Source organism: Triturus cristatus, chromosome 4_1 (genome assembly GCF_964204655.1).
Source record: "Triturus cristatus chromosome 4_1, aTriCri1.1, whole genome shotgun sequence".
NCBI classification, from domain to species: Eukaryota; Metazoa; Chordata; class Amphibia; order Caudata; family Salamandridae; genus Triturus; species Triturus cristatus.
In genome coordinates, this window is record NC_140585.1 from 53,994,438 (window position 1) to 54,021,171 (window position 26,734).

At 48.1% G+C, this 26,734-nt stretch overlaps 1 pseudogene across 1 annotated transcript in view; it reads left to right on the forward strand.

The window, feature by feature from the left end:
• Positions 1–805: 805 nt before the first annotated feature.
• LOC146839460 (uncharacterized) overlaps positions 806–26,734 on the forward strand; it is a 48,978-nt pseudogene continuing 23,049 nt past the window's right edge. The window contains exon 1 of the transcript XR_014981083.1: positions 806–943. The product of XR_014981083.1 is annotated as an uncharacterized LOC146839460 (transcript). The remainder of the gene's footprint in view (positions 944–26,734) is intronic.

Sequence of the window (26,734 nt, forward strand, 5' to 3'; positions counted from 1 at the left end):
TGGCCTGAAAAACCCTGGCCTTGTGCACCTGCAGAGCCCAACGTCTGCGACATGTCTAGTCATCAATGAAAAGTGTGTACGGGCTGTAGGCAGAGCCAGCAAACACAAACAAAACAATACACTTAAGTGTTGGCACTGCCGTAATGAATCCTCCAGGCTCTTCTTTTAATTTCCGCATTAAAGCATGCCTTATGCCAAACTGAATTTGATCTGGTGAATAAAACTTCATGGTATTTTTCTCTATTTACGTTGCTGTATACACTGCTGTGCATTTGAAAAACCCGATAAAGTGTTTAAAAAATAAAATGAAAAAGAAATAAGCTGTCCAGTTTAATTGCACCACTAACACATGTTCTCATATATTTAATGAAATATAAAGTCTCGCTTCCAGTTGACAACTTCCTGTAAATACTCCTTAGTCCTCTGCATCAGTGTTTTGAAGATGCTCATGTGAGTTGAATCTGTAAATACTTTTCTACAGCAGCAACCGAGAGTGAGACCCTGTACGAGGACTGTGTGTGTCTTAAAAACATCCATATCTGTGGCATCTAAAATCATAGGTCTTTCCTGCCACAAAATGTTTGTTCGTGTGAAATGTATTCTCTCCTAGAGCCTGGAAATGGAGGTTCTGTTAGTGGCCAGCAGAGGGCGCTCCTCGCCTGCTGAGATTAATCCACTGGGCACTTTGTATGAAAGGGAGAAGGGTTTCCTGTTCCAGGTCAGCGATGGCAGAGACAGCACCAGCAGCAGATGCTGACATCACTTCCGGCCTCTTCGTCTGTGTCCAGCCTGCTGCAGAGGGCAAAGGACGACCTGTCTTTCTGTGCAGTTATCTTCATCTTCAGACCCTCACAGGCCCCCCAGACCCCAGATGTGCACCTGCCCCACCCCAGCCATAGGAGGAGGAGAGAGCCTGGAAATGTCTGCACAGGTTTCTGCTCAGGTAGGAGATTGTCAGCACCTTCTGCTGTGTTTGTAGAAATAGACTGTATAATCCTGGAGAAATTCTCAATCAGGAGCTGGGCTCTTCTATGGGGGGGAGGGGGAGAGGACGGAGGCTTTTCTTCTGGCCCTGTGGGTGTTTGTGGTCATTATTTGTATTAAGGTCTGTGCACGGTGCTTTGCATCTTACTGCACTATGAGAAATCTGTGCATGCTGCACTGCATTTTACTGCACTATGAGAAATCTGACCACACTGCACTGCATCTTGCTGAACAATGAGGAATCTGTACACACAGCAGTGCAACTTACTGCACTATGAGGGATCTGTGTCATTGCACTGCATCTTACTGCACTGAAGAATCTGTACCACTGCACTGCATCTTCCAGCACTGTGAGGAATCAGCGTAATGCACTGCATCTTACTGCACTAAGAGAAATCTGTGTCCCTACACTTCATCTTACTATATTGTTAGGAATCTGTACACGCTGCAGTGCATCTTACTGCACTATGAGGAATCTGTTCATGCTGCAGTGCACCTTACTGCACTATGAGGAATCTATGCACTGCACTGCCATATACTGCACTGTGAAAAATCTGTGCACAGTGCACTGCATTTTACTGCACTATAAGAAATCTGTGCATGCTGCACTGCATCTTACTGCACTGTGAGGAATCTGTGCACTACATCTTACTGCACTATGAGGAATCTGTGCACGCTGCACTGCATCTTAATGCACTGTGACAGATCTATACACACTGCATTTACTGCACTATGAGGAATCTGTGTCACTACAGTGCATCTTACTGTACTGAGGGATTTGTGCCACTGCACTGCATCTTACTGCACTGTGAATAATCTGTTCACATTGCACTGCATCTTAGCGTTCTATGAGAAATCTGTGCACATTCTTTGCTCGGCTCTCGCTGATAGTTTGTTGACTTGCCCACCTGTACCCCTGTGTCAGAAGCATGTCCCCCAGGCAGTTTACTGTCAAGGCTTCCCTGCTGCCCCGTGCCCCTTTGCCCCTGTTTTCCTATCTGAGTCTAGGTAAAACCTCAGTCACTGCAATATAGGTTGGCTTATAGCATTATCTGCTGCAGATTTTGTGTGTCTACTGCAGGGATTGTGTGTATGTGCATTGACCTTGGGTCTCCCAGGTCGGAGGCCTTCCAAGCAGTATGTGTCTGTGTTTTTGATTAATCTCTGCAGGTTTTATGTCTGTTCATGTGAACAAGGTAGCGTTGCCTTTGCAGGCTGTGTGTGTTTGTGTGTGTGTGTGTGTGTGTGTGTGTGTGTATGTATGAGACACGTCTACAGTGTGTCTTTTTAAAGGGTGTCTTAGCAGATGTTGGCGACTGTCAGTCACTCTTATTGGCCTTTCCTCTCTGTACAGAAATCTTTAGGATCACTGGATGTAAGAGGGACTGCTCTGTGCAGAATAGTCAGGTACTTCTCGGCACACTGCAGACGTCTGAGCAAAGTCACGTGTGAAGTTCTTCCCCATAGTTTGGTAGAATTAGGCAGGTTTGAGTGAGACTTCAGCACAACCTCCAAATGTGTGAGTGACAAAAGCACCCAAGGCTACTTGTATGATAATGCTGCAAAGGGTTACTGTACTCTCTCGTCAACTGTGTGTTGATGAGGATTGTACTATGATAGGAGTCTATGTGAAGGATTCCATTCTGCTCTGCTTGTCACTTCAGCAGGAAGGGGAGAACAAGATGAACAAGCAGAAAATGCTAGAAGAGGCCAGAATAGAGAAATAAGAGTGACACAGAGACAAAAACACGAAGGGTGGAGTAAAGTAGTTAATAGATATTGATCAAAATGTGAAAGAAATACGTTTGTAGGGGAGGGACTGAGAGTTCTTGAAGAAGGGCAGGAAAAGAAATGTAATGAACATTATGTGAAAATTTCCAAAAGTTTAATTATATGTTGTGAGCTAAAAATGTGATTTAAGTGTGAATTGAATGTGAGTCTTCAAGAGTTATAGGTGTAATGTGCTGTTTAGTGGTACCAATAATTGAACCAACTTTAGAGCTGTGGATCTGGGATTTATTCCCAATCAACAAACGGTGTAAATGAACCAAATGGAGGAATCAATGTATTTTCCTGCGTGTTACCAATTTTAACTCTAGTGAGATAGCTAGGAGGTCCTAGGTTCCAGCTGTCCTCCTGTATAAATAGGTTAATGTCAAATCACAAGGGGTGAGAGTAGAGGTAGGAGAGATAGGGACTCGTCCTCCACGAAACTTGTCAAATAACCAAAAAGAGAGTCCCTTGTATTGCAGAAGGAAAGCGCACTCCTTGCTAGGACTGTAAAGAAAGAAAAAACGTTTTCTTTCAAATAACCCTCACCCCTTCCCCAGGTCTCCCCTCGGTGGCATGCGTCATCATGGTCCATCCCTGCCCTCTATGTACAGGGGCGTGCTGCTACCTACAAATATGCGGGAGCACTTAATAGAAAGATAAGGGTGTCCCTGTACACCTATACACCTATGTGGTCTTGTTATGAAGATGAAGTGGGTTTTGGAAGTGAACGTTAAAAATATCAAAATAGTGTGACAAAAACAAAAAAACATTTTTACCCCTGAATGATTTACAAAAGTCTGGGGACAAGCGGGAAATGCTAGAGGCGTGACTACCTACTGTTTCCCTGGTTGGTCGACTAGTTTCAGGCCCTACCCCAAGGCTTTTCGTCAGGACCTCAAAGGAGAAATGATGCTCCCACTCCTGATGTTGCTATCAGCACAGTTAAAGTGATGAACACAAATAAGGACACAAATATATACAGCACCTAATTGGTTTGCTTTAAATCTCAAAAGTCTTGCAGAGGTACGAAGAGAAAGAAAATACACCAAAACAGTGCGTATAAAGTGGGAAAATGCTGTGATAGTTGGACTAACAAGACATTACAAACATATAAACATTTAAAAAGCATAAATTGCAAGCACATTGTCATGTTACCGTGGTGATTGAGGTTAATTACATACATGATCAGAGACCTTCACTGGGCCTCATGAGTCCTTCGAGGAGTTGAAGGGACGCCTGTAGTCAAACCCTGAAGGTACGTTAATAAATGAGAAATTCTCGGAAGTTAGAATACTGTCTAAAACGACGTGACAAATCGCTTACGAGATGTTGGGCAGAGCACGTCTACTAACTTCGTCAAGGCTACTCTCTTTCGGCAAACCTGATTTGCTCACTCGAGGCTCTGATGTTACTGGAGCAGCTTGTGAGTTCAGCATATAACGTTGGTTCATTGCTGTACTGCTCGATTTTCCTGGCCCTATTGTGTTGACGGGTGATTAGGGTGACTTCAGTCTCTTACCATTCAAGCCTAAGGGTTAGAGTAGTGAATGAAGTCTATTTACTAGGCACTTCGACATGATCCTGTGTTCTTCCCCATAGATTAGGGCTTGCACACATATCCTAGGGGATAGATTCGTTAGTATTAGGGATAACCTGCCCTGTAGTGAGGGTATTTCATGGAGCCGTGCTGAATTCAGGCCTGGTAGGCCTCAAACGGGAGAGACTCCATCTTTCTTTCTGCTCCGGCAGCTTGAGATGCTTCTAGGTTAAAGGGGATGTTTTAGTTATGAGGTGTTATTCGCTTGGAGAGAACCGGTTCAGACCGGCCCTTATCGAAGGATTGTATTTTTCTTCATGCCGAAGACACTACATCCGGCCGGCCGGCTGGGAAAGTGTCCTTGGTACGGGGAGGTACGAGAATTTGGTGGGCGGCAGGTTACGGGCCGGAATTTTCCATGAGGAAATGCACCTCTATATTAGTGAAAGTCTGAGGCAGTTACGTGGCACTTACTTCAGTCCGTAGGCGGCATCTAGCCGTTAGCAGTAAAGCTACTACTTATTCCAGGGAAGACAGATGACAAACTTGAAGGCGGAGAAAAACCGAGAGACAGATACTCTTCTAGCAGAATTGCCAGAGAGGAGAGAGTAGCCGATGAGGAAGAGGTCCCAGTGACTCGGAGAAGGGAGCCGTGACTACGGAGGTGTGACCTCCAGGCGAGCCGAGGCACAGACGAGAAGGGAACCTAGATGACCATTGAGTGCAGGCTACACACGACTAAGGTGATGTCGACCCCTTTCTTATTAGAGTGTACAACCTAATCTTTCACTTTTCTTTGCAGGTTATGTGTTACACAGTAATGTTATGTGATTGCGTATATAATGAATAATAAAGTATCCAGTTTGTAGTGAATCAACATGTGCTGCGTGTTCTTGTATAAGAGGGTAGCCTATTCTTCTAGCCAGCTGTGACTTGACATGAACAGATATTAACCCTGATCAGGTAAGTGGTAACTGAATAAGGGAGAGAGGAGCCCCTCGAACCAGAGAACAGGTTGTGCTCAAACTGGCAGTTCTTGTGTGATCTGATAAATAGTAAAACTGATTCCCCTGTTGTATGTTATGGTAATCATAGGATGAACTTGTGCTGAGGCTGCCGTCTGGGTAGGAAGTCCTGGGTCCGTCTGGGACCGCGAGGCTAAGGCTGCCGTCTGGGTAGGAAGTCCTGGGTCCGTCTGGGACCGCGAGGCTGAGGCTGCCGTCTGGGTAGGAAGTCCTGGGTCCGTCTGGGACCGCGAGGCTAAGGCTGCCGTCTGGGTAGGAAGTCCTGGATCCGTCTGGGACCGCGAGGCTTAGGCTGCCGTCTGGGTAGGAAGTCCTGGGTCCGTCTGGGACCGCGAGGCTAAGGCTGCCGTCTGGGTAGGAAGTCCTGGGTCCGTCTGGGACCGCGAGGCTAAGGCTGCCGTCTGGGTAGGAAGTCCTGGGTCCGTCTGGGACCGCGAGGCTAAGGCTGCCGTCTGGGTAGGAAGTCCTGGGTCCATCTGGGACCGCGAGGCTAAGGCTGCCGTCTGGGTAGGAAGTCCTGGGTCCGTCTGGGACCGCGAGGCTAAGGCTGCCGTCTGGGTAGGAAGTCCTGGGTCCGTCTGGGACCGCGAGGCTAAGGCTGCCGTCTGGGTAGGAAGTCCTGGGTCCGTCTGGGACCGCGAGGCTAAGGCTGCCGTCTGGGTAGGAAGTCCTGGGTCCGTCTGGGACCGCGAGGCTAAGGCCGCCGTCTGGGTAGGAAGTCCTGGGTCCGTCTGGGACCGCGAGGCTAAGGCTGCCGTCTGGGTAGGAAGTCCTGGGTCCGTCTGGGATCGCGAGGCCGCCACTTGTATTATAAGAGGTCTAGATACATATGTATATATGTATATATATATATATATATATATATATATATATATATATATATATATATATGTATATGTATGTGTGTATATTACCTACTGGCGGTCGCCAGTAGGTAGTTATAGTTAGGACCCCTTTTCCATAGGAAATCCGCAACATTCTATTTTGAATAACTTTGGCGCCGGTCGATGAATCCTCGCGAATTTCTCAAAATAGGTGGGGCGCTACGCTCCGCTCCTACCCTGAAAGTCTCGGGGGGATACGTCAAGCGGGGGCTGAGATAAAAGGGGGGTCCCAAAACGCGTTTTTCCCATGCATTTTTCCATAGGACCTTTAGAACGAGCTACAGCCCGAACGGCTGAACAGAATTACTAGAAATTTGGCAGAGAGGTAGTCCCTATGTCAAGGAAGTGCCTTTTGTAGGTCTGGTGTAAATCTGTTCAGTAGTTCCTGAGAAAATAGCATTTAAATCAATATATATATGTGGGCGGAGCCTAACCACACATCTCATCCTGAGATCTGATTGGCTGTCAGCACTTCATCCAAGAAGTGTTGGCAGCCATCTTGGGACCAATATACATGATAGCACCTCATTAAAAAGCATTGCAGTTAATAGAAGATTTTAAGACTTTAGTTACATTATAAATCATTTGTTGATGGTACCATACTCATTTTAGGAATTGTGGTATGTTCTAAGGTGATTTCACCATGTGAAAAAGCCTTCTGCTGCGATATCATGATTGAGAGAAAAATATTTTCTCATGCTTTTACCACAGAGGTTTGGAAGGTGATCTATAAGCTAAACTGAGAGCTTATTTTCTGTAAATTCACATTATCTTTCTCAGTCATGTGAGAATGAAGTCTGACATTCTCAGTAAAACATGTACATCCAACAAGGGCAGAGACTGTCAGTTGATTCCTTTGTGTTCTACTGCAGCTTTCCAGAGTGTTCCAAAGAACTACTAGAGCGCTAACCGTCCTACTTATGATAAATGTATGGCACACCTGAAGCCATCTTGCTTGGATTAAAGTGGTAACTCTTAAAACATTTAATTTAAAAAGGAACAAAATGAGGGGGTTCATTTTTCCATAAAAAGTATGATTAGTGCTGCAGAAAGAAAAATTAGGGCACATTTTGAGTGACTTCTCAAATCCTGGCATGCAGACTGAAACATGCACTTTCAATACCAGCAGCAGTTTTCCCTGGTGAGCAGTAGCTTTACTACAGTGATCTAATGAGCAAAAAGAGTGCTAACATTCTGATTTTATGGCAAATGTGTGACACATTTGAATGCCTTCTTGATGGAATCAAAGTAAAAAACTGAAAGTATTTCCTACTGAGGAGACTGCAGTAAATGAGGAAATTAGGAAACTTCATAACAAATAAGTCTCCCAAGATGGCCACCAGAGACAAAAGAGCCCAAATGTAGCCCAAATATCACCCAGATGTAGCCCAAGTATAGCCCAATGACAGAATGTCCAAGAATGTTCTTAAAAACAACTAGAGCACTTACTGTCTTCATTATGACAAAAGTATGGCACACCTGAAGCCATCTTGATTGGAATAAACTGGTAACACTTAAAACATTTAATTTAAAAAGGAACACAATGAGGGGGTTCATTTTGCCATAGAAATTATGATTAATGCTGAAGAAAGAAAATGAGGGCACATTTTGAGTGACTTCTCAAATCCTCTTCTATTTCATTAAAAAATTCTGACATGCAGACTGAAACATGCACTTTTAATACCAGGAGCAGACTTCCATGGTGAACAGTAGTTTTACTACAGTGATCTAATGAGCAACTAGAGTGCTAACATTCAGAATTCATGGCAAATGTGTGACATATCTGAATACCTTCATGATGGAATCAAAGTAAAAAACTGAAAGCATTTCCGACTGAGGAGACTGCAGTACATGAGGAAATTAGGAAACTTCATAACAAATAAATCTCCCAAGATGGCCACCGGAGACAAAAGAGCCCAAATGTAGCCCAAAATCACCCAGATATAGCCCAAATATAGCCCAATGACAGAAGTGTGCAAAACACTTATTATTTTGTGTTTTTGCAGTGTTATATAGTGCAGACTTGTCAGGTATTGGAGTGCTTTACATGAGCATTGGTTACATCACACAAGAACAAATTAATTTTGGTTGTAGACATGGGGAGACTAAGTGATTTGACCAGAATCACAGAATGTCGAGCTGAAGCAGAAACATCAACCTGGTTCCCCAGTTGCAAAGTCTGCAGTTCTGGAAGTAACACCACATCCTCTCCCCTAAGTGCAACATTTAATCAAGTTGTCAACTAGATAAAAAAACATAAAGATAACAAATAATTTAAAAGTGCTTTGTCGCTATTTGAAAACTCAGAAAATATGTCCTTATTTTAGTCTTTTAGAGCACTAACCATAATTTTGATGCCAATAAGACCCTCTCATATATGTAATTTCTAAAGGAATGCTCTAGGTATTACAGTTTTGATTACATCAAGATGATGTCAGGCGTTCCACACTTTTGTAATAAATATAGAATGTTAGCAATCTAGTTGTTCATTAGGATACTGTTGAGAGGCAGAGGCCAGGGGCACGGACTCTGAAAATTGAAGGCAGGTAGGAGGGTGCAAAGGCAACAATTTAACCACACTGAGCAGGCAGGAAGGGCCGTGGAAGCACAACAGACTATGGAGGGCAGTGGAAAGGGGGGCAGGGGCAACAAACCAACAATACAGGACTTGCAAGAGAGGCTGTTGGAGGGAAGATCTATTACGGGTCAAGGAAGCTAGGGGCGGTCCCCAGAGCCCCGGGAGCCACCACAGAACTGAGCAGGAGAGTGAGTCAGGGACAAAAGGGGCACCTTAATTTGAGCCGGGGTGCCTAGGAACGCTTGCTCCAAAAATGAAGAAAACAGACATATGAGACATGGAATTGGAGGCAGAATACAATGGCAGTTTAATGAGAAGATGCAACTTCAAAGAAACCGCAGAATAGAGACATAAAGTACAAAATACAGAATCCAGATAATCATACAGCTGTCATGATATTCTCTGTATCTCAATTAATGGACTGACAGAGAGAGAGAGAAAACACATCTATAAATGCATCATGAGAAACAAGTTACACCAAGGAAATGTTACCTAGGGACACTCACATTTACTCTTAGAGCAAGCATTCCTGCAATTACAATACAACATCTTTTAAATGCAAAAGTAAAGAGAACAATGGTTAAACATAACATGACATTTCATATAGGTAAAATAGAATAAGACACTTCAAGCAAAGCAGAGCAAGACATTTTAAGCAAAGGAAGACAAGAGCTCCCAGTTCTTGGGGAAAACCTGCACAGCCTGTTAACCTACATACAGACGGCGAGGTTGTCCGTTGATATCTGTGGGTGCTCCCTTTTTATATCATTTTATGGGCTCCTTTGCACGCTACATCTACCTACGTATGCTACCCAAAAGCTTCGTCTGCAGATTTTACCAGACATTTCGTCATTTACCCACTTAATGCTGACAATGGACTGGGTGAAAAGGTCAGTCTCTCAGGCCAATCGCTTATCGTAAGTTCCATAGAGCAAGCAGAAAATAATGGGTATTGTACAGGAATTCAATATATTCATGTATAAAATCTCCTCAGTTCTCCTAACTTGACGCTCTGCGGTTGCCACTTCCTTAAAAGCGGGAAACCTGCCCAGGAAGCAAGTACCAGTCCAGGATGCAGCCTACTGTATGTCGACAGCTTCAGGGGGATGTTGAACTTTGATACCGAGCACGGAGCACTCGGGTAGGGTGGGGGCTACTAGTTTGGAGCAGAAGGCCTCGCAGACCTGCCTTCAGACTGCTATACACTAAAATTGCAGAGCTATGGTCAATTTAACAAAGAGGCCTACATATTGAATAGAAGGGCCTACACAGGGGTTTTATGCTGGCTGAGTGGTAAGGATGTCTCAGGATAATTATATAGCAACACAGGACCCGCTGGTCAATTTAATACGGCCTACAAATGCGGCTGGCAGGGCAAGGACAAGGGTCTCATACTTCAGGTGTGGACAGAACGGGCCAGGGGCCCCCTGTGATACAAAATCTACCCTCCTTCAAGGCTGTGGCAATGTAATAGACCATTGTGGGCAGAAGGAAGAGGCAATGGTAGTACAACCATACATGCCAACAGACCCGATTCAGCCAGGAAACGTCCAATTTTTTTAAGCTCAAATGGGCTTTATTTGATCTGTCTCCTGTCTACAATATCCTCTTTTTCAATGTAACTCAAAGGGGAAAATCAATACCCCAGTTTTTTTTCAAAATCTCCCTCTTACCAAGTTCAAAATGTTCGCAAGTATGGTACATTGGATCATGGAAGGAAATGGGATAGGGACATGGACTTGGATAACAGAGGACAGGAGAGACATGGAGAGGTGCACCAAACTGACCCTGCAGGGCAGGCATCAGGGTTTGCAGCAGCACAATACACCACACAGGGCATGCAGGACGGGAGTGCAGCACAACAATCCATAGAAAGCAAGAGGGAGGGGACAGGACCATGCACATGGACAACAGAGAACAGAGGGGCAAGAGGCAATGGTAGCTAGCTGACCATAATGGACAGACAGGAGAGAAGACTGCAGCATAACAGACCATAAAGGGCAGGAGGGACGGATCAGGGGCATTACAATGGAACAGACAAGCCAGGAGGGAGGGAGTAGGGGTCTGCACATGTAAACAGAGGGCTGGGGGCAAGGGGGCAGGGCAGGAGCAGCAAGATGGCCATGGAGGTCAGGCAGGATGGGCACTAGAAGCAAGACACAACATGAAGAGCAACAGTGAGACTGTGATGGCATACACACAGACCATGGAGGGAAGGTGGGAGGGGGTCAGGGGCAGCTAACTGACCACACAGGGAAGGTGGGAGGGGCCATGGCAGCACAGAAGACCATGCATGGCAAGTGGGAGGGTTAGTGGCAGCACAATGGCTATGATGGGCAAGAAGGAGGGTGCAGGGGCATGCACAAAGGACGATGGAGGATAGAAGGGAGGGTCAGGACCTGTGCACAGACAAGAAAGTTCAGGGGAAGGGGCCTCACAACAGACCACACGGGGCAGGCAGGAGGAGCAGTTGCAGCACAACAGACCAGGGAGGGCAGAAGGGTGTGGCAGTACAATGGACCATGTAGGACAGGAGGAAGAGGATAGAGGCATGGCATGTGGACAGGCAGGGTGGAGGTGGCAGGGACAGGTTACAGTCATCTGACAATGCTAGGCAGGTGGGAGGGGAGTGGCAGCTCAACAGAACACTCAGAGTAGATAGGAGTGGCAGGTCCATGGGACATGGTGGGCAAAAAGGATGGAGCAGGGGCATGCACAAAGACATCGGAGGGCAGGGGGAAGGAGAATAGGGGCAGCAAGCTAAGCAGAGAGTTTAAGCAGGAGGTCAATGATGGGGCATAGAATTGGGCAATGGAGGGCAGGAGGAGTGGACTGGTACATCATACTAAATTGAGGGCAGTGGCAGCACATCAGACCATGCATGGCAGGAGGGAGGAGGCTAGTCGATGGATTCACACAACAGAGGATAGGGAGGAGGGGGACGGGGCAGCAAGCTAACTGTTCAGAGAAGGCGGGTATTAGAAACTTTATTGTTTTTAAAACATTTTGTCTGTGCAAACTACTTAAAATATGAACAAGTATGCAGCATAATCTCACTTTTATTCAGGAAGAAGAAGACGTTAGTGACTGTGACTCCGGGCTCACTTGGCAAAAACACCCCCTGACCCTCCACCCCCTATCGCAAAATGTAATGCCCGTGAAAAGGGTAGGTGAACACAGTGTTATATAGAACATAGTCCTGAGAGCACGATTGAAAATGAAAACTAGATATAGTGTATGGTATAAACTATGCACCAAAAAGTGTGATATAAGATGAACCAGGCGTGAAATATAATATGCAATACATTGTGCGCAATGACAGATTCATTGGAGAGCGCGAGATAGCACAGGCACTAGCGCGTGCTATGCGATATGCGCCTTGGAGTGTAATATGCACAGGGCAGTGTTGTGTAACCTAACTAGTCTCTAAAGTTGTAATATAAAATATGTGCTGGGGAGTGTAACGTTGCATATGCACTGTGACAAAGATATGGATCCCAAATTGTAATATGTATGGCATAGCACTGTGCGTTATAACATAGGCATCGAGGAAGGCACGTTAGATGGGGCAATATAACCCGTGCGAAGACAAGTGTGGCATGACATTTTCACGGGGTGGTGTTACAGTGCACATGGGCTAGAGAGTGTCATAGCATATGCACTAGCTAGTGGAATACAATACAGAGGTGTGTGGCACTCGGCAGGCAATGGTGGGTGTAACACAGCATTGGGCTCTGTCAGGAGCGCGCTGTGACTCGCAAGTGATGTTCGTCCCCTTTCCAGAGAGTAAAATAAAAAGTATTACACATCCGGCAGTGGATGTGTGTTTTATTAACTGTGAGGGGGGTTTCTTGCATAGTTTTGGTCGAATTTTTGTCGAATCCCCTTTGAATGGCTTGGTGTGCATGTGTATTAAATGTGCCCGTCAATAGCTACCCATGTTTGTATAAATAAACGACAAGGGTGTCTACCGGGATTAGGCACGGTAGAGCATCAGACATGTCAGAGCTTCACTAGTGGTGTAAATACATTCCACGTGGATTAATTGCATGCATAGTCGCCTTTTAATGAATATCACGCAAATCGTCATGGTGATAGGTACGTACGGTTTGTCCAGCATGTCCTAGGCGTGTCTATAAATATATATTTTTTAAAAATAATAAAAAACAGTGGCCGGCCCTGGGGATTGGGGTCAAAAAAATATAATTAGGAGACAGGCCCTGGGGGATGGGGTCATCAGGGCCAATAAATTAGAATAAGAAGGGGAACCACACAGCCCCCCTTCTTAAAAAAATAAAATAAATAAAAGACTGGCATCGTGCCGGAGGCCATGCCCCCTCCATGCAGCACTCTGCAAACGCGCCCCCAACAGGCATCTCCAGTATGCGCCAGGGAGCTGCGCTGCAGACAGGTGTTCTGAGGCCAAGCCCCTTTTTACACCTCTCTGCAACGCAGCTCTGTGGCGCTTACTGGAGGTACCTAGTGGTCTAGTGTGACCCTAGGGACCCTTAGGATTCAAGGGGACTTAATCTCTCAACTTAGAACAGCCACAGGGCGCGTTTACACAGTGGTGAAGGGAGGGGACGGGGCCTGAGGTGACGTGTGCAAACACGCACCATGGCACGTTTTAAATTGGGGATATAATTTCCCTTCAATACTGAGGGCCCCTGGGGGCTAACTAGCCCACCAAGTGCTTCCAGTAAGCGCCACTGAGCTGCATTGCAGAGAGGTGGTCCAGGCCGTGCCACTTTTTACACCTCTCTGCAACGCAGCTCTGTGGCACTTACTGGAGGTACCTAGTGGGCTAGTTGGACCCTAGGGACCCTCAGGACTCAAATGAACTTAATCTCCCAACTAAAAACGGACACAGGGCGTGTTTACACAATGGTGAAAGGAGGGGACGGGGCCTGAGTTAACGTGTGCAAAAACGCCCTGTGGCCTGTTTTAAGAGGTAGTTTTAATCCCCATGCCCTAATATATACTAGGGGCTTATAGAGGAGGTAAGGCTAATCACAGGGGGACCCCAACGCATAATGTTCCCTAGTGTATGTAGGTGTTTTCACTGTATTCTAAGTGTCTTTTAACATAGCACTGGCTCTAGGACTGGTTAGTCAGACTCAGTTACCACCAGTATCCGTCTGAAAAAGTTGAGGGTACAGGATGATTTTGCAACAAGGCTTCTTTCTGCTCTTCTTTTTGTTCTTTCTGCACGTTATCCTTCTTCCTGCACTTATCTTCGTATTTGAGGACTTCTGTTGCTTCTTTCTGCACTTCTTTTGTTTCTTTCTGTGCATTTTTTCTTCTTTCTTCACATGTCCTATCTCTGTAGGTATAGTTAGAAATTAGCATTTAAAAAACCTTTGAAATTAACAGAAAAAACCATAGGTTTCAGGCACGTTATAGTTAGGAATTAGCATTTAAAAAACCTCAGAAATTCACTGAAAAAACCATAGGTTTCAGGGGTGTTATAGTTAGCTGGACTTTTCACTTGTACAAAACCATTGAAATTCCCCCGTTATAGTTAGTTCAGCTAACTATAACTCGCGCGCCCGCAATGCACTGCTGATGACGTCACATATTACATCACTCATGACATGGTCAGTGATATCACTCATGACATCACTGATGACATCTCAAATGACATCACTGATGACATCACTGATGACATCATCCTTGTGATAGAGTGGCAGACCTCCTCTCACCCTAATATAACCTTTGATACACACATTCAAAAATAGAGACTAAAATTTTCAAAACAATGGACATACCAATACAAGTTACAACAACCTATTCAGTAACTCTAAGATCCACATACACATCCACTCATTCACCAACTGTCCAATACAGTCACTCATACATGTACTCACTCATCATAGGTACTCATACACCTATACATCCTGTTACACAATGCCACTCATCCATAGAGTTACTCACACACATAGTCACTCATGCTAATAAAGAATCAAACATACATTTACTTGCATATACAGTTATACACACACCACCACACTTACTTCTACGGAAACTTACACATACTTAGTCTTTTAAACAATCACTTATAGAAACACATACTTATTCATACAGGAACTCTTTCAATCCCTCACTGTTAGACCTGGCGATTTCTGGTTGGCTGAGGCTTGCGCCAAAGTCAGGCAGAAACCACCACTCTAGTCAGGGCAAGGAAGTTACACGCCAAAGATAACCCCTGCTCACCCCCTTGGTAGCTTGGCACGAGCAGTCAGGCTTATCTCTGAGGCGATGTGTAAAGCGTTTGCGTGCGCACCCAGCAACAACACCCAAGGCCCACCACAAAGGAAACTCCACACAAGGTATTCTATAAAAATAACCTTTGTATTATACACAACACATTAGATAAAAACACACACTTTACAATGTGCCAACAGGCACGGGCAGAATTTACAAGGGATTATGTACAAGACAGGGCCACCTGGACCACTGTCAGGAATTAGCACTTTTTAGATATTTAGCACATAAATATATAAAATCACTGTAGCACCAAAATAAACTGTATAGCACACAACCAGTACTCACTGGTATCGGGGAAGTACCACCTACGTAACCCTTACTACTTTAGGAGACTGTAACGCAGGGAACTAGAACCTCACTAGCACCACCTGTACTAGGAGAAAGCAACAACCACCTACGTATCACGATACCTGTAGGGGTAATAGAGCGTTACACATGATGCATCACATTCAGAGGTGTATGGAAGGAAAAACACATGATGCCTAAAACATTCAGAGGTGTAGAGCAATGGCACATGACGCATCAAAACACATTCAGAGGTGCAGGTAGGAACACACATGATGCATAAAACATTCAGAGGTGTAAAAGCAATGGCACATGATGCATCAACACACATTCAGAGGTGCAAGTAGGAACACAATTGCGCAAACTCCTATGCCACCACCTGTGGCAGTCCCTGGGCCAACTGGCCTGGAAGGGGCTAGGACGCCCTGCGTTCAACAAAGTTAAGCTGCGCCAGCTGCGCAGACTAGACCAAGAATGGTCCCCCACCTAAACGTGGCAGCTGCCCACTAAGTGCTGGGCAGCTGGAAAACGAACTTCAGGCACTCTGCGTGCCTCTGGAGCCCCTCTGGGCTCTGATCATTAAAAATGTGCCCTCTGGAGCCTTCGTGGCTCAGCACAACGTTGGAGCCTCACTGGGCTCGAGAAACAATCGTGCTCCCCTTCGTTTGGAGCCTCGTGGGCCCAAGACAGCCGGAAATGCCACCAAGAGCCTCGCAGGCTCTAAACAAGAAATGCCCCCGTCGTTGGAGCCTCACGGGGCTCGGAAAGAATGGTGCCCTTCACGCTGGAGCAGCCCACTGCCTTCTGGGGCCGCTCCGGTGGCCACTACTCGGCCAGGCAACGTTGGAGCCTTCACGGGGCTCTGACACGGCCCCCGCGCCCCCAGCGCATGCGCGGAGTCCCCCAGCCCTGCTACACACTCACCGGGCTGATCGGGGACTCCCGCGTTGTCTCTCCTCCCGGCGGACGCCGAGGCTTCCTTGCAACGCGGAGGGGCAGGCACCGACAATGTGCCTCGCGCCCCCTCCGCACCAGCTCCGGCCGCACTTCTCCTCGCTCGGGTCCAGCGCGGGGTAGGCTCCCGCCTGGATCTTCACTGCACAGGAGCGCGGGGTAGGCTCCCGTCCGCTTCCTGCTTCCGTCTCGGGACCCGCCCCCAGGCCTGCCTGACTTCCGGCTGAAGCCCGGCCGCGGCGGTGAATTCCTTGGCAAATGAGAGGGGTAGGCTCCCTCGCCAGCGAGCACAACGGCGGGGTGGGCACCCGCCGAACTTGGCAGACACCGTCCGGATCGCGGAGTGGGCACCCGCTATCGGATCCCAAGCGCTCACAGCGCTATAAAGTAAACCAGCGCTCCCAGCGCTATAAACAAAGGAAGGTCCAGCAAAACAGCGCGCCCAGCGCTAGGAAGTCCAAAAAGCGCTCCCAGGCGCTGCAAGCAGGGTTCAGCAACAAAGAGGTCCTTCAGAGAGCAGGGGGCAAAGGCTGGGCCCAGAGCCAGCTCACAGGGCCCTCCAGCAGGGAGGCAGTCCCCAGTGACGGTCTCTCCTGGCGCCCAGCAGCAGCAGGCCCCCCCTCAAGTGGATCCTGCAAGAGAACAACATGTAAGGGGACACAGCCCCTTTTTATACAGTACCAGGCTTTGTCTAAGGTGCAGGGAAGGGGCGAACCAGTTCCAACAGGTTCCTGAGCACTTTGTTTTGCTCAGCCCCTCTCCCTATTCACTGGCAGGGCTAGGGTCATTAGACGCACCACAGGGGCCGGCGCCAGCATTGTGTGGGGGAAGCCCTGTCCTATTCAGGACCCAGGTACACTCCTCCCCAGCCATTAACATGCTAACTCCCCATTCACCACTGGGTGACTCCTCCTGACTCTGGGGAATTCCCTAGTCCGTCACCTGACCTCACCAGCCAATCGCCAGACAAGCCACACATTTCAGACTGCACACTGAAGTGCCCACTTCTGGAAGTGGCACTTCCACACCAGGTACATGCACGCCGCACACATCAACGCGCAGCATTCACTCACACGAGTCCGCACATACCAAACACGGGCCTGCACACCCCACGCATCAGGAACTACCGGGACCCATACATTCCCCCATGCATTCCTATGGGAGGGCAGGCCACCCTCACAACACGCACGCACTTTACCCTGGGACACAGCGGTAAAGTGCGCCGAAGTCAATAAAATCACTAAACCAAGTCATAATGAAAAGCAAAAAGTTTCGGGGTGAACCGGCCAGAAGGGCCAAGTCCAACACAACCCCCTTCCAGCCAAAACGCAGGGTAGACCAATCACCACCGTGATGATCTTCCCTGCTTGGGGCGATAAAACACGGACGCAGGCCCACAACGGCAGGGACACTCTCCGGTTTTACGCCACTCTGAACTCACAGGGTTTCCTCTGAAAAAACTCGGCGGACCAACTGGGCTACCCCCCTGGTACTCCTCAGCTGTCCGTGGCCAGGACCAGGCCCTAGACCACCTAGGCGCCACTGGTCCTTGTCTAACCACAGAGTGGGGGGTAGTAACCCCTGGCACATAGTGACCATTTTCCACTCTACCCCTCATCAGGGCAGTTCTAAACTGCCACTGATCCTCCAGCCTAGGGTCCGTACCCTCAGACTGACCAAAAGTCACGGGTGAGGCTCTCCTCCCCCTACCTCTTCTCCTAGGGTTCCGCCCTCTCTTCCTCTGAGAGGCGACCCCGTAACATAACTCACCAACCAGCTCAGGACCCCTCCCTGAGAACTGGTCTCCCAACCTAGGGTTTAACCCCTCAGGTTGCACCGGGGTCAGAGGTGGGCTCTCCCACCCTCTGCACCCCCTTCCAGAGTCCTGCTCCCTACCAACTGGGGCGGTACCTCTGGAAGAAGAACCGGTCAGGACACTTGTTACAGTAGTCCTACCCTTCAGGTCAGGCTGCTCCTGAACCTGGCCTTCCAACCTCCGGTCTAAAACCTTCGGTGGAATAATTGCCTGGCACTCCAGGACTTCTGGGGATTTACACACCATCCCCCCGAGAGGAACATATGCCTCATATGTTGCATGACCGTCTGCCTGGCGCAGATCTCCCGTCCCCTGTCCACCTGACAGTGCGCGAAGATCCCCCAGGCCAGACGTGTAGTCGCCATGGTCACTTCTAGGAGACTCAGCCCTCCCGGCTGGTCTCTGACCCACTGGCTCCTCCACCGGGGAACACAGCCCCATGCCACTCCTCTCGCTGGACTTCTGTACCCTCCCTACTGGAGCGGTACTGCCAGACACTAGAACCACAGGAGCCCTGTTTACAGGCGCTCCCGGTCCTCTACTCACTAGGGGATCCTCCTCAAATGGGCTAACAGGACAGCCTAGGTCCCCAACTTGGTGTTCCCTCATGAAACCACCCAAGTCCTGAGGCAGGGTTTCGTACGTCTGGGGACCCTCAGTCACCCACTTACTCCCGCTCCACTGAGCCAGGCCGTAAGCCCCTACACCCTCCTCGCTATACTGGGACCTAGCTGGGCTACACGGAGCCTCTTCCACCACGCTGGGCTGGAAGATCCCTGAACCACTACTTTTGGAGTCACACCCTAATGACTCTAGCGAACGTTGGGCCCTTTCCCAACGGTCTGCTTCCTCTGCAAGGTCCCCTGGACTAGCAAACCCATACTCCAACAGGTGTTGGCGCAGCTCGGGACAACAACTCCTGAGCATCTGCTCTTTGACAACCAGACCATACATGGTGGAATAACTGCGGTTCGGGTTAAGACTCGCCCAATCGTCCAGTGCCTCCTCACATTCACCCAAAAACTCGTCCCAAGTCTGGTGAGACAGCTTCCTACTGTTTCTGAATTTCAACCTACATTCTTCCTCTCGGGAACTAGGTACCAGACTGGGGGAACTGGGACTTCCTATACTGAAATCTATCTCGCTGCCACCACTGGACTCAACCCTCCCTGGGGAGCCCAGAAAACTAAGACTGCGCGCAGGGGATAATCTACTCTCCAGCGCTGATTTCTCCCTGGCGAAGGCCCTCTCAGTCTCCGCCATCCTCTCCTGCGCTAAGACCCTCTCGGTCTCCAGCTTTTTCTCCTCTATAGTCAGCTGCGCCATCCCCCAGGCATGCTCTAACCTGAGCTTCTCCATGGCCAGCTGATGCTCCCTCTCTTCCCTCCTATCTACCCACTCCTCTGGGGACAGGGAAAGGGATGGGGTGCTGCTCCTGACACTGGACCCAGCAAGGGACTCCCTATCTATGGGGTCTTCACTCTCTACTGGCGTCCCTGTCAGGTAACCTTCCTCCTCCTCAGATTCCTCAGGGCTCCCCTCAGACCCACCACCCTCTCGGCGTGCGGCCCGGGCCCTATCTTCCTCGCTGCGCTCTCGCTCCCACTCCTCCTTTTGCCAAAGGATCAGGTTGTCCCTCAGTTTGGACTGGGTATCTGACTCACCCACCTCTATGTCCCTCTCCTCACAGAACCTTACCAGCTCCAACCTACTGTACCTAAACAGACTACAGAAGTTAAAAGCAGGCTCCATTTTGGCGGACGTTCCTGAGAAGAGTTCAACACAAGGAACCTGGGGGTCGGAGCTACACAGGAGTACACAATTCACAAAAGGTTTCAGTGAGCTCTCTACCCTGGAGAACTCACACTCACTGTCTAGTGCCCCACACACCATCCACACACAACCCTCCCCTCGGACTGGTAAGGCAGTTTCTACCACCCCTGATCCCTCAACCTGACCACCACGTGACACAGGTACCAAACTCTGGGCGCAGGGCGGGGGACAAATGTACTGGACACAATTACACAATGATACCTTCAGGAGAAGAAATAAAGGAACTTCAAAACAATAATCCCTAAAATGTGATTTATCTAATGCAGAGTTTTGTGGTGTAGCCAGTCGCTGCTGCGGTACAGCGCAAACGCAAGTCCAAATCCCACCGCTGATCACCAATGTTAGACCTGGCGATTTCTGGTTGGCTAAGGCTTGCGCCAAAGTCAGGCAGAAACCACCACTCTAGTCAGGGCAAGGAAGTTACACGCCAAAGATAACCCCTGCTCACCCCCTTGGTAGCTTGGCACGAGCAGTCAGGCTTATCTCTGAGGCGATGTGTAAAGCGTTTGCGTGCGCACCCAGCAACAACACCCAAGGCCCACCACAAAGGAAACTCCACACAAGGTATTCTATAAAAATAACCTTTGTATTATACACAACACATTAGATAAAAACACACACTTTACAATGTGCCAACAGGCACGGGCAGAATTTACAAGGGATTATGTACAAGACAGGGCCACCTGGACCACTGTCAGGAATTAGCACTTTTTAGATATTTAGCACATAAATATATAAAATCACTGTAGCACCAAAATAAACTGTATAGCACACAACCAGTACTCACTGGTATCGGGGAAGTACCACCTACGTAACCCTAACTACTTTAGGAGACTGTCACGCAGGGAACTAGAACCTCACTAGCACCACCTGTACTAGGAGAAAGCAACAACCACCTACGTATCACGATACCTGTAGGGGTAATAGAGCGTTACACATGATGCATCACATTCAGAGGTGTATGGAAGGAAAAACACATGATGCCTAAAACATTCAGAGGTGTAGAGCAATGGCACATGACGCATCAAAACACATTCAGAGGTGCAGGTAGGAACACACATGATGCATAAAACATTCAGAGGTGTAAAAGCAATGGCACATGATGCATCAACACACATTCAGAGGTGCAAGTAGGAACACAATTGCGCAAACTCCTATGCCACCACCTGTGGCAGTCCCTGGGCCAACTGGCCTGGAAGGGGCTAGGACGCCCTGCGTTCAACAAAGTTAAGCTGCGCCAGCTGCGCAGACTAGACCAAGAATGGTCCCCCACCTAAACGTGGCAGCTGCCCACTAAGTGCTGGGCAGCTGGAAAACGAACTTCAGGCACTCTGCGTGCCTCTGGAGCCCCTCTGGGCTCTGATCATTAAAAATGTGCCCTCTGGAGCCTTCGTGGCTCAGCACAACGTTGGAGCCTCACTGGGCTCGAGAAACAATCGTGCTCCCCTTCGTTTGGAGCCTCGTGGGCCCAAGACAGCCGGAAATGCCACCAAGAGCCTCGCAGGCTCTAAACAAGAAATGCCCCCGTCGTTGGAGCCTCACGGGGCTCGGAAAGAATGGTGCCCTTCACGCTGGAGCAGCCCACTGCCTTCTGGGGCCGCTCCGGTGGCCACTACTCGGCCAGGCAACGTTGGAGCCTTCACGGGGCTCTGACACGGCCCCCGCACCCCCAGCGCATGCGCGGAGTCCCCCAGCCCTGCTACACACTCACCGGGCTGATCGGGGACTCCCGCGTTGTCTCTCCTCCCGGCGGACGCCGAGGCTTCCTTGCAACGCGGAGGGGCAGGCACCGACAATGTGCCTCGCGCCCCCTCCGCACCAGCTCCGGCCGCACTTCTCCTCGCTCGGGTCCAGCGCGGGGTAGGCTCCCGCCTGGATCTTCACTGCACAGGAGCGCGGGGTAGGCTCCCGTCCGCTTCCTGCTTCCGTCTCGGGACCCGCCCCCAGGCCTGCCTGACTTCCGGCTGAAGCCCGGCCGCGGCGGTGAATTCCTTGGCAAATGAGAGGGGTAGGCTCCCTCGCCAGCGAGCACAACGGCGGGGTGGGCACCCGCCGAACTTGGCAGACACCGTCCGGATCGCGGAGTGGGCACCCGCTATCGGATCCCAAGCGCTCACAGCGCTATAAAGTAAACCAGCGCTCCCAGCGCTATAAACAAAGGAAGGTCCAGCAAAACAGCGCGCCCAGCGCTAGGAAGTCCAAAAAGCGCTCCCAGGCGCTGCAAGCAGGGTTCAGCAACAAAGAGGTCCTTCAGAGAGCAGGGGGCAAAGGCTGGGCCCAGAGCCAGCTCACAGGGCCCTCCAGCAGGGAGGCAGTCCCCAGTGGCGGTCTCTCCTGGCGCCCAGCAGCAGCAGGCCCCCCCTCAAGTGGATCCTGCAAGAGAACAACATGTAAGGGGACACAGCCCCTTTTTATACAGTACCAGGCTTTGTCTAAGGTGCAGGGAAGGGGCGAACCAGTTCCAACAGGTTCCTGAGCACTTTGTTTTGCTCAGCCCCTCTCCCTATTCACTGGCAGGGCTAGGGTCATTAGACGCACCACAGGGGCCGGCGCCAGCATTGTGTGGGGGAAGCCCTGTCCTATTCAGGACCCAGGTACACTCCTCCCCAGCCATTAACATGCTAACTCCCCATTCACCACTGGGTGACTCCTCCTGACTCTGGGGAATTCCCTAGTCCGTCACCTGACCTCACCAGCCAATCGCCAGACAAGCCACACATTTCAGACTGCACACTGAAGTGCCCACTTCTGGAAGTGGCACTTCCACACCAGGTACATGCACGCCGCACACATCAACGCGCAGCATTCACTCACACGAGTCCGCACATACCAAACACGGGCCTGCACACCCCACGCATCAGGAACTACTGGGACCCATACATTCCCCCATGCATTCCTATGGGAGGGCAGGCCACCCTCACAACACGCACGCACTTTACCCTGGGACACAGCGGTAAAGTGCGCCGAAGTCAATAAAATCACTAAACCAAGTCATAATGAAAAGCAAAAAGTTTCGGGGTGAACCGGCCAGAAGGGCCAAGTCCAACACTCACTCTCACATATACTCACATATATACACCAATAGTCACATATACTAGTTTAAAACATATGTAGTTACTCATAAAGACACTATTGAGACAGTCATTCACTCACTAACACACCCATACACACACTCATCCACCCATACAGTCCTGCACACATACTGTGTTCAACACATACCAACAGTGAGTCACTCATTCATGCACCTATGCACTACGTAATACCCCCACCGAACCATGCAGACACTCAGACTGATACTCAAAAAACCAACTAATAACCTATATAGACACCCATGTAGCTACTCACCAACCCATGCAGCCACTTATACACAAAGTGAGAGACTGATACAGATATTTACATATTTAAACATTACTCACTAAGCCATGTATTCACTATGATACACTTAATCAGTCAGTTACACAATCAATTTTTCAAAAACAAATCATCCATTTAGACACTTATATACCCATTTATTCTTCCATCGACCTTGAGATATACATATATAAAACATATTTAAATTTCAGAATAACACACATTCACTGGATGATGTCATCAGTGATGTCATCAGTGATGTCATTTGAGATGTCATCAGTGATGTCATGAGTGATGTCACTGACCATGTCATGAGTGATGTAATATGTGACGTCATCAGCAGTGCATTGCGGGCGCGCGAGTTATAGTTAGCTGAACTAACTATAACGGGGGAATTTCAATGGTTTTGTACAAGTGAAAAGTCCAGCTAACTATAACACCCCTGAAACCTATGGTTTTTTCAGTGAATATATATATATATAGTAGGAATTCCCTGTCCTTAGGTGATATATATATATATATATATATATATATCGGTGGTGACTTGTTGTGAATAGGCCCTAGGGAGAGGGTAACGTTCTGGCTGGGTTAGAGAGGCTCTGATGAGCGGGTTCTATCTGATCCGAAAACCCAAGCAGAACAATTGCCAAATGTAAGCTTCCATGTGGGTTACTACACATACTGCACAGATCTGTAATTTTGTATCCTACATACCAGTCCTAATAAGTTCTATTGGAAATGGCGCTTTCTATGGTGCATTTTTTTTGCTTTTCTCCCTTCCGGTTTTCCACCGATCTATGTGGTAGACTTAGGATTTTGAGCTCTTTTGACACTGGCATTTAGTGCCAAAACGCTGTGCTCATCATATACATACTGGTGATTAGTGTAGGCATGATTAGCTGAATTGAGTTAGCTGTAAATCCTTTGTCTATAGGTGAGATATATATCTAGAACATGTAACACAAAGGCTCCTCCATGGGCCTGCAGCACTGGTTGTGCCACCCACGGAGGTAGCTCTTTAAACGTGCCACAGGTTTGCCATGACGGGGTCTGTGTGTGCAGGTTACTGTTACTTGGCTTGGGATTTAAAAGGCTACTTGGAACGGTTCTGCCATTCTCTTGCTATATCGGAGTACTTCCTAGTGACAGGGTGTGGTGTCGGGAAGAGGTAGGGCATGTGTGCGTTTGTGCTACATGCACTGGTAATGAATGGCACCATGTGGTGTGTTCGGTCCAGTAGGGCATGTTTCCGCATTGGATTGATGTGAGGTTTCTGTGGAAAGACGCAGAAGCTGGATTTCTTGCATGCAGAAGTGTGGCAGTATAGTGTATGATATTAATGAATTCAACATAGCTAACCCTCTCCGGTGGAGCGAGTAGATCCGACATTACGATGTTGGAAATAACTCTTTGAGAAAGTGGGCATTTCTATGCTCGTGGCTCTGTGTGCCTATCTGACTGTCTCCAATTCACAGCTGGGTTCTGGGGGGACAGTAACATTTGTGCATTCCTAATAATACAGCCATAATCTAGGGGCTCAAAAGAAATTGCAGACCTCTGACTTTGAGGGGCCTTCTTGGGTTGGTTAAGAAGGGGTAGTATTGGCACCTGCATTCCAAGGGGCAGGGTTGTGACCCAACTAAAGATACTGATCAAGCCTCCCAGTGTAGGATGTCAGACAGGACACAATTTAAAGAGGGCCCTGTTGCAGGGATTTTTCCCAAGAACAGAGCTATGCGTAGGATTATGGGTTCTTAGTGAGTAGGGACTGAGTCATCCTACCACCTGAGTACCCATAAGCCCAGGACCGACTAGCTGTAGTGTGTCACTTGCTCTCCTACTCACTCACAGAGAAACACGTGATTAGACACCCCAGAATACAACATTCCCAGATCTCCTCTTCAGCTCATCTCTTTTCCTATAAAGCCATGGCTTAAGGTGGGGATTGATTTGGTGGGTCCGTTCAATTCTCTTCCCTCCAACTTACGCTTTGCGTTTGTGTTAATGGATTTTCACAGCAAGTGGCCTGAAGTCAAGTTTTGTGCTTCTCCCACAGCAAGCAATGCTATTCTTTTCCTTAAATAGATCTTTATAAGAGAAGGGTTTCCAGAGGCTCTAGTTTCTGATAATGGAGGGCAGTTTGTCAATCAGGAAATGAGTGTGTTTTTGAATGAATCTGGTGTGAAACATCTAAGAAGTTCGGTTGGGCATCCGCAAACCAACAGTCTGGTTTAAAGGATGAACAGGGTTGTGGTGGATGCATTAAGTGGGCTAAACATAATTGTTTTGATGTGGAGGGTGCTGTCAGATCCATGTTGTGGTGTTACCGCGCAACGCCACATTCTCTCACAATAGTTGCACCCTTTGTTTCACTCAAAGGTAGAGTACCCACTTCTGCTCTTTATCCAGCTTTGCTTTTAAGAACTGTTTGTGACAAAGTTTCATGTTGGTTGGATCATGTTGCTTTAGGATCTCGAGTCGAAGTTGCGCAGAAGATGTCCGACAGGTATAATCAAAAGAAGTCAGCCAAGACAGTCAATTTGCATCCTGGGGACATGGTTCGGGTCAGAAACAACCATCATTTTGTCAAAAAAGGTGGTATGTCCTTTGCTGAACCTATCTGTGTCGAGAAAGTTTGTGGTGGTGCCATTATGGTACGTGGTGGGCATTGGTGGAATGCGGGAAACGTTGTGAAAGTTCAGTCTACTGTACATAATTGTAATGGCACCAGGGGTGATGTTGTTTTGCCTTCTGGACTAACCAATGTTTCTGCAGGTAATTTCATTACAAGACCGGAGGCTACCATTATGCAAATACTTTTATTTGCTGCCCAAACATGCAGCCCTTTAAAGAACGTTAATACATCACAATAAAATAGAACGTTGACAATATGATGAGTGGGCTGAGTAGGCTCTCATCTTCCTCTTTTGTTCGCTGCTCTGACACAGCTAAGTACTCTTCTATATATCTCCTGCTTCTTCAATGATAATTGTGCCATATTTGATTAAGGATATTTATCAGTACTTCCTATAACCCCTTTTTACAAATATGTATGTTTGCTACTATTGTTTTGGCTTAGTGTTTTTTTCAAATGTCATTGCTTTGTATTCAATGTCTTTAATTAACCCTTTTTTTCAGGTAACTAACCCCTTGTCCAATTTATGGCAAGCGGAGTAATTTCTACACACATCGTTTATGATCGCATTGTAGCGTTCATGTTATCTTTTCTACTATTAATATGCCTTAATGATCAAAAAACGAGATTGTGCCCGTTATGTTTTTCCAGCGCTGTATGTATTCATGGCCCTCAAAACTAAACCTAAAGCTGAGGTATTTTGATATTTAGATATTTAATTCATAGGCAGAAATTAGTGTTTTCCTTCAAACGCAAAATAGAAACGAGACGCGCTTCACGCGCCTCGTTTCCTATCTCGGCCATTTGTCACA